The sequence below is a fragment of the Melitaea cinxia genome, chromosome 23 (assembly GCF_905220565.1).
Source record: "Melitaea cinxia chromosome 23, ilMelCinx1.1, whole genome shotgun sequence".
NCBI lineage: Eukaryota > Metazoa > Arthropoda > Insecta > Lepidoptera > Nymphalidae > Melitaea > Melitaea cinxia.
In genome coordinates this window covers 8,121,351-8,130,398 of record NC_059416.1, presented here as the reverse complement: position 1 = coordinate 8,130,398, position 9,048 = coordinate 8,121,351, and the positions used below count along the sequence as shown (strand labels likewise).

The following is a 9,048-nucleotide window of genomic DNA, read 5'->3' as shown; positions in this document are numbered from 1 at the left end:
TATTGTACCAACACATATTATTGAATATTGATATTATAATATTGATTAGTGGCCTGGTTAGTAGCTAGAATTCAGTGTAAATTAATTTAAAGTTGTTTAAAATGAATAAATAACAATTTCATGCAGCTTTTTATCCAATCAATTAAAAACCTTATCAGCTTCAGTTCTATATTTTCTAATAGATGGCGTATTCAACGTAACATGTTTATTTTGTAATAACTTTTATTACATACTTTAGAAAACTACTGATTTTATATTCAAAACACATCTATCAAATAAGTAACAAAATTATTGAATAATATTTTGAAAGGATAGTTTTATTTGTTTAACTTTTTTAAAAACATTAGCATATCCGATATGGTCTAGTGGCTAGGATACCTGGCTCTCACCCAGGAGGCTCGGGTTCGATTCCCGGTATCGGAATTTATTTTTTAATTTGAATTATTTTACTTTATTTTTACTTTTTTAATCGTTCTCAATATTTATTCAAAAAAAGAAAAACGCTGTCAGCAGTTATTCAAATTCTTTAAAATCTTTTTATTTTTTATGTTTTATCTTTATTCTCTATTTAATTTAACATTTTTCATACAGAGCATGAAAATTTTTCACGACACTGTTCCTACTTTCTTATTATGTATATTTTATGGCTACAATTTTGGATTTGTTTAAATTAGAAGTAGCCGAGAGATGAAGAGATGTTTTAAGTGTTTAATTGTTGTCAATACTGTTCTTAAATAAATACTTCTTGCGCTGTTTGCCTCGATATTATAAATCACTTACTCATGATCATGGGTTGACTGGAAGAAATCTCTTTCAGAGATAAGTCCACCTTTGCCATAATCCTTATTATTATGTTGTTTTCACATGTATTTTACCCTTAATTTCGTTACTAAATCTATCTAAAAATGAATATTTGTCTGTATGTCCTTCGTAGAATCGTAATGTATGCATTTGATCATGTCCATGATTTTCAGCAGTGTTGTGCATAAGCCCACAAAGGTTTCTTATTTGGTACGACAAAAAAAAATAGCTTTTTACACTTTCTGCTTTCTGCCGATTACTTATTTACGAGATAAATATAAACGAATTCGTGTGAACTATCAATTTGGTAAAAAATGTACGTACACACATGAACTGACAAGTGGTTGAAAAAATTTACAACATAATTGTCAATTTCATCTGTCAGAAACGAAATGTATGATAGTGATAATTGATGAGTGAAATGAAATTATTTTTAACCGATTTGAAAAAACGAAGTGGTTCACAATTCGACTGTATTTTTATACATATGTGTTACCTTATATCTTTTTAATGAGTGTACTTTGATGATTATTTTTATATTCGAAATCTACTGCTTGTCGTGTGACATTTGAATTTGATCGAGATCTGACAAGTACTTTTTGAGTTATCCCTAATAATACAATACAAAATACAATACAATACAAATATACTTTATTGTATAACCAAAAACAATACAAGTAACATAAAAGAACAAGAAACAAGCGAGAAAAGAATAATAATAATAATAACAAAATAAAAATAATGCGTATTTAATTGACTGTTTTACTGACCATCTATGTCGTATAATTGAAGTTCGTTTTTTTTTTTTCGTTCGCGAGCAATATCAAAATCAAAACCAAAAACAGCTTTACTCAAATAGAAAAAATTATTTTTTTTCCGCCAAAAAAAAAATTCTGATACTTTATATAATTTTGAATTTATTTTACGAAAAAAAAAATCATCTATTCCGGTGTCGTCGTGAAGATGTTCCACATTAACCTTTGACGTTTTGGTAGCGTTATATGAACTGCTTTCACATTTTTATTACATTTATCCATCGCAAACACTTTTTTATTGACTTTTATTGGCCACGAGACTGAACATGTTTGCTATTTTATTTTTGGCACTAATACTTAATAATTGACATCATCAGACGCCGCGTTGACGCAACGGTCACAGCCATGTATTGTGCCTGTTGCGCTGGCGGTAGCGGGTTCGATTCCCGCACATGACAAATATTTGTATTGACCAATACAGGTATTTGCCGTGGTCTGGGTGTTTGTGCAGTCCTTGTCTCCCCACCGTGCCTCGGAGAGCACGTTAAGCCGTCGGTCCCGGTTGTTTTAATGTATAGTACGGATGCGGAGCACGAAGAATTTCGTACAATGACCTTTTTGCCTACTGCCAGTGGTTCTCCAAATTATTATATAAATTACGAAGCTTTAAAAAATCAGTAGAGTTTGGAATTTGGGATGTCTTAGGACTCGTTTCTTGCACAGTATTCTAAATCTACGCTGTCTATCCGTGGATCGGTCTAGTCACAGAATAAAATATTTTTTGTTAAATCATAGAAAAGAACTTATATATATATATATATATATATATATATATATATATAAGTTCTTTTCTATGATTTAACAAAAAATATTTTATTCTGTATATATGTTTATATGTATATATATATATATATATATATATATATATATATATATATATATATATATATTACTATGTGTACAATTTGGTGGCTATACTTTGTATACGCAAAAAAAACTTAGATCTGTTGCTGTGTGAAAAAAAAACACCAATAAATACACATTCGCATTTAATATAAGTATTGTTAACTTTTGAGTTAAATTAAAAATGAAAAACGATGAATCTTGTGACTTAAATTTGGTAAAAAAATAAAAGTAAAAAGGTTGACAATCTGTGAATACGGTTGTCACTACACCTGTGTGAGCGCAACGGCAATATGTTTATACGCGAGCGACAAAGACAAAAGATGAGGGGTCAATGTACGAAATTCTTCGTGCTCCGCGTCCGTACTTTACACCTGATAGCGATCGTTAAGTACTTATGGGCGCAAATCGCCGACTATCAGCAATAATTGGAAACTATTGATATTTATGTTTTAGTTTATTGTTAAAGTGAATATATAATAGGAATATCTGAAATGTATAATTTAAAGTAAAAACATAAATAAATAATACATTGGAAAAAATAAACGGAAATAAATATTATAATAATATAATTCGCTTTTTTTTGCTAAACAATTTTTTCAAGAATATACATTCGTGTTTTTTAAAAGGAACGGACTGAACCGGCTGATCAGGATGAGATGAGATCTCTTCTCATCCTGATCAGGTAGACTGACGAGCAGACCAATCATCTGCGTTACATGCCTTATCTAGTCCTGATCAGGCATGCCTGGTCCGGTCCTTCTAAGGAAGACGAAAAAATTTCTATTCGGGTAAGTCCACACATCTTTATCAATATGTAATCCTGCACTGAATAATAAGCTTTATTTTATCTATTATTATTTTTAATAAAAACTTTAAATTTATGTTAATACTATTCCAAAACTGTGATTTTTATCATACATGCGAATACCATAACCCAGAAAGGAGACGTTTACTTTGCGCAGTCGGAAACTTGGAGTTACAATTTTATTATTCCTTCTCGTGTTTACAATGCGATTATTACTATTTATTTCAAAACAATGCTTATTCTGCTCAATATACATAATATTGTTATAAATATATTGCAAAGTAATTTTTAAAGTCTACCTTTTGAAAAACATCCTGTAAGGAGACTCGAGCTCCAAGATCGTAAATGCCGCGAATAGCCCTTTTTTGCAAGATAAATACAGTCTCAATATCTGTAGCATTACTCCGCAGTAACAGGCCGTAAGACATAACACTATGGAAATAGCTAAAATATATTAAACGTGCAGTTGCAACGACAGTCAGTTGTCGTACTTTTTCGATCTACTATTTTGACACAAAATAAAGTTTTTTTTATACAATGATAGGCTTGCGTTTGACCACTATTTCACCTGATGATAAGTGAAAATGCGGTCTAAGATGATGCACGCTTACCTAAAAGTAACCTATTCACTCGCGACTTAAAGATCCCCAGGTTATAATTTTCTGGAAACACAGACGCTGGTAGAGAGTTCCATTCTTTGGCTATACGGATCAAGAATGTACTAGCGAATCGCTTAGTGCGTATAAGGGGAATGTCAACCATGTAAGGGTGGGGTAACGCAGAGCGTCTGGTTGTACGATGATGGAAGGAGGAGGGGGAAATCAGGTTATGGAGTGATTAATCGAAATGAACGAATGTGTTATATATTGTCTATATTCAGTCTTTATTACCTGTATCTTATATATCTGTGTGTTCTCTGTTATCTGTGTCTTATTACGAAATAGGCGGTAAAAACTAAGAATGGAACATAACTGACCCCTAATGGAATAATACTTTTGACTTTTGAGTCGTAGATAGCGCTTGTATTAAAAAAAAATGTGACATGATCGACACATACTACTAATAAAGTATGTAATGGTGGTGTGACGTAACAATACTATCACAGAAAATAAAAATAAAAGAACTTACATCCTTATGTACCCACGAGTATATACTTATGTTGTATCAAATGCGCAATATACATCTATTTATTTTTATCGTTGTTGTTTGTTTAATTTTCATGTCATGATGCATTTTATATTTTAATAAAAAAAAAAATATAATTTTTCGTAATCATTATGTTTTTCAATAAAAGACATTGGGAACTTTTTTCCCCACTTTTGCCCTACTAGCGGACACAAACGAAACTTATAAAAGTTTTTAGATAATGATACGGAATTTACAACTGTGTATTTTTTATTCCCATAACTAATGGGAAAGCTGAGATAATGTTATTTTCATAATTAGTATTTTCTCTTATTATTTTATTAATAAATCATAATGTTTGTTTTTCTAAACGGCTATAACAGTTAAAACATGTTTGGCATGGCACTGAACCGCTTTCGAGGTAGGAGGGGAAGGTACTCAGATAATAAAAAACCGGTTTCACTGCGTACGCGCAGCGTTTGGTCGCAGTTCTCCGTCGTCTGTCGTCGCTATTTGTGCGTTATTTGAACCTTCCCGTTATCTTTTGCATTATTGGAAATCACCAAGAATCACCAAAATTTTAACAGTGATTATATGCTAGACATTATTAACATTTATAAATGGGGCCTAGAAAGGAAATAGAATTTCTTAAACTTAGACAGATTTGATGACAATGAATTCCATTTTTGGACATTTTTAACAAAATATCAATTTAACAACATTTTAGATTAAACGCCATCTTTAAGAGTAAGATCACAAAAACCTGCTACAGTTTTGGGCATATATCTTGCAAAAATAAGGACTGGAGAACCAAATGAGCGATTGGCAACATTGTTTAAAATATCTAGAAGAACTTTGGAGAAAAAACTTAGATTAGCGAGACTATGTCTGACGGAAGACTTCGTCCCTCTTCATATTGAGATTGATCATTTAACTAGAAAGGAAGTTGTAGCAAGGAATCTCACAATTCCAATTTTTTTTTTAAATAAAGGTCAAAACGCTGTTATTGTTTTAGATGGGACATACATCTATCTGCAAAAAAGCATGAACTTTTTATTTCAAAGAAAGACTTATACTCTTCACAAATACAGGAACTTATTGAAACCTTTTTTAGTAGTATGTTCAAAAGGACATATAATCGACGTTTATGACCCATACGCAGCAACAACATCCGACGCGACAATTCTACGTCACCTTTTGTTACCTGAATCTGAATCTGGACTGCAGTGGTATTTCCGACCAGAAGACGCATTTATTCTTGATAGAGGTTTTCGTGACGCCATAACTTTCATAAAAAAGTGTGGATTTCAAGCGCATATGTCACCCACTAGAAGATTTGGCGAACAATTAACCACCATTGAAGCAAATAAATCTAGATTAGTTAAAATATACCGGTGGGTGGTAGAAGGTGGTGGTTGAAGTGCATCGACATCCAGAGATGATAGAAAATAAAACACTCATAAGAGGCCAAATCCAATCCGAGCAAGTGCGATTGAGATAATACTACACGTATATTTTAATTGATCCCACGAGAAATGGATACGAAGGATTGCAGGGATACTATTGCTCGTGTATCCATGGACGGCGAACAGTAGGTTGTTGTGCGCATATCGCATGCATGGTATACTTGTATCACCTCTCTTGGGCTAGACATGAAGAAAATGTTAATCTCATGCCAGCTGCCTTTTTGGATAATATATTATATCATAGATTATGACTCATAACAAACTACTATTTTTGTTTATCTTCTTTCACTTGTATATGTCCTCCTTGAGTGCTGCTTAACTTAACAGGACTATAAACCACAACCTCTTAAGTTTGCCATTTCAACCGCTATACCAAGCTAGTCGTCAAATAACACAAAATGTATCTACATACAGTACTAAACATTTACTTAGTGTACAAAACATTAAAATAATACGATCACCATAACTGAATTATAAATGTAATATTTCGATATTCCCATACGCCACAATAATGCCTCTTTGCTAAGCAAAACTATAGGTTAATAGCTTTCAATTGAGATATGTTTCAGCTTTGTCCGCCGTGGGGTATTTTTCCATAGTAAAGGGCCCATTGTCATTTAACACGCAATTTAATAAAATGTGAAAACAGTTCATAAAACGCTACCAAAACGTCAAAGGTTAATGTGGAACATCTTCACGACGACACCGGGAACGATGATTTTTTTTTAATAAAAAAAATTTCAAAAATATATAAAGTACCTGAAATTTTTTTAGGCGTGCTTTGATTATAGCACCGATAATTATCGATAGTTTAACTTTTGTTAATTAATTAAAACTAATATAATTTTATTTGTAAAATGGCATATTCGAAAATACTTTTAAAACCTTCTTGAATAAAGTACCTAATTTATTATTTTAGTTTTTTATTTTAAATTGCAATTCGCAATGCTTAAAGACAAAATTCTTCGAGCAATGCGTTAACATAGGCCGCCGAGACGTGGACGAGACGTGGACTGACGAAATGACTGGTCCACAAGCTTAAAGTCGCTCAGCGTGCAATGGAACGGGATGGAATGGAGCGGGAAATGGAATGCTTGGGGTTCAAAGATAGAATTAGAAATGAGACTATCTGCGAGAAAAAAAAAGTAAGCCTACAGAATTAGCAAGATGAAGTGGCAGTGGGCTGGTCACTTGTGTCGCAGGATCGATGGTCGTTGGAGCAGACGGGACTTGGAGTGGAGACCGCGTCTTGGCAAATGCAGTGTGGGACGTCCTCCAGCCCGTTGGACCGACGATCTACGTAAGATTGCCGGTGTAGACTGGATGAGTATTGCGGAAAACCGGGATGTCTGGCGCGAATTTGGGGAGGCCTATGTCCAGCAGTGGACTGCAATAGGCTGAACTGATTGACTGACACTTTATTGTACATCAAAACAGAAATAATACATATCAGACTGATTTTAACAAAGTAGCATAAGGTAAAAATGGCGGCCTTATCGCTGAAGAACGTCCCACACGTTCTCCGGTCCGCTGGAACGACGATCTAAGTAAATATGCCGGTGTAGGTTGGATTAAGATTGTGGAAAACCAGGATGTCTGGTGCGAACTTGGGGAGACCTATATCCAGCAGTGGACTGCAATAGTCTGAGTTGATTTTACGTTAAGTACTTCATATAAACGTTTGTCATGAGTGGCAAAATCGCGGTCGCTAACCATAGTTAGTGTGATCGCTGAGCTAAATAAGTGTCCGTTGTTGTGAGAGCACGTTAAGCTATTGGTCCAGGTTGTTATCATAGACATCTCATAGTTCTATTCACAGGAAATACTAATCTGCTAATCCCCAGTGGAACACAGTAGTAGATTAATCTGCAATCCTTTTCCGATATGGAGAAAGGGCCGACGCCCAACATATATATAGAAGCAGGTTACAAGTGGAATCAATCAATCAATCAATCAATCCACAACAAGCTGTCAAAATGTGGTAGCACCAAGAGCTAGCACATTTATATGTGTCAAAGGTAGGATAACTTTACACCGTTAGTAAGCATGTGTACTTATAATGGCAATTTCGCTACGGTGATAAAAAGCCCGCGAACATTCTGTCAACGTAAATGATAGAGCAATCATTCATACCGTGTTTTAAACGGAGGTTTAACAAAGTGACTGATGGTTTTAGTGTATATAATATAAATAGTTTACAGTATTTGTAAGATAATAATTTATTTAAAACAAAACATATAAAAATAGAAAATAATATTAATAATTAAAAAAAAAACAGGGAAACCAATTGCTATTCAATTCTGTATGAGAAAAAATATATAAATAAATCGATGAGTCGATTTAAATCTATTTTAACAATAATACATTTTTACATCACTTTTCTTATTGATAAGTTATAATTAAACTATGTTTAACTATGAAGAAGTCGTGGGCCCGCATTTACGGTCAAAGACCCAGATCTTCACCTTGCTCTTGAACATGGTTTGGCAAAGCGCGTTAATAGTCATGCTTTTGTTAAATATCGATAGAAACATTTAAAAAATATATATTTTTGTATATATCCAAAATGCAAACATGTATCCTACCTTCCAATAACTATACCTTCCTGGTATTTTAATACAGGCCTCGATAAAACTTAAAAAATATGGATAAAGGAATATTCGTTTTAAATTAGAAAAAAAAATGATGATAATATTCAAATTTATTTTTAAAATTATTTATTTAAAATAGTACCTACATTTAATACAAAAAAAATATATTTGTAGTTTACATTAGTTACAACATAAAAGAATAAACCGTTTTCAATTTTACTTATTAAAGTAAAGTTAACATTAAGATTATTTAGTCATCATAGTTATTAGTCATTCATATCAAAAAAACATCATCACAAATAAATAAAATTGGAGTGTCTGTTTGTAAACCTGTAAAAACTAAAAGCAAAAATACATATGTTAAATAAATTATAAATTTACATTTTAGCAATCAAAAAGTAAATTCAAGCTTCAATTACAGGCAATATTACGAAAATTCCGACTAATCTCTGAAACGACTGGACCGATTTTGACGAGACTTTCGCTGGCAGATAGCTGATGTAATAAGGAGTAACTTAGGCAACGTTTATTTTTGAAATTTATTTATTTGTCCTTGCGAACTAAAAAATAGCTCCTCTTTAAATTCCACGCGTGCAAAG

General features: G+C 32.7%; 1 non-coding gene across 1 annotated transcript; it reads left to right on the top strand.

Moving 5' to 3' along the window:
* Nucleotides 1-351: 351 nt before the first annotated feature.
* On the top strand, nucleotides 352-423 carry Trnae-cuc. The gene has a single exon. It is a non-coding gene; the product is annotated as a tRNA-Glu (tRNA).
* The last annotated feature ends 8,625 nt before the right edge of the window (nucleotides 424-9,048 follow it).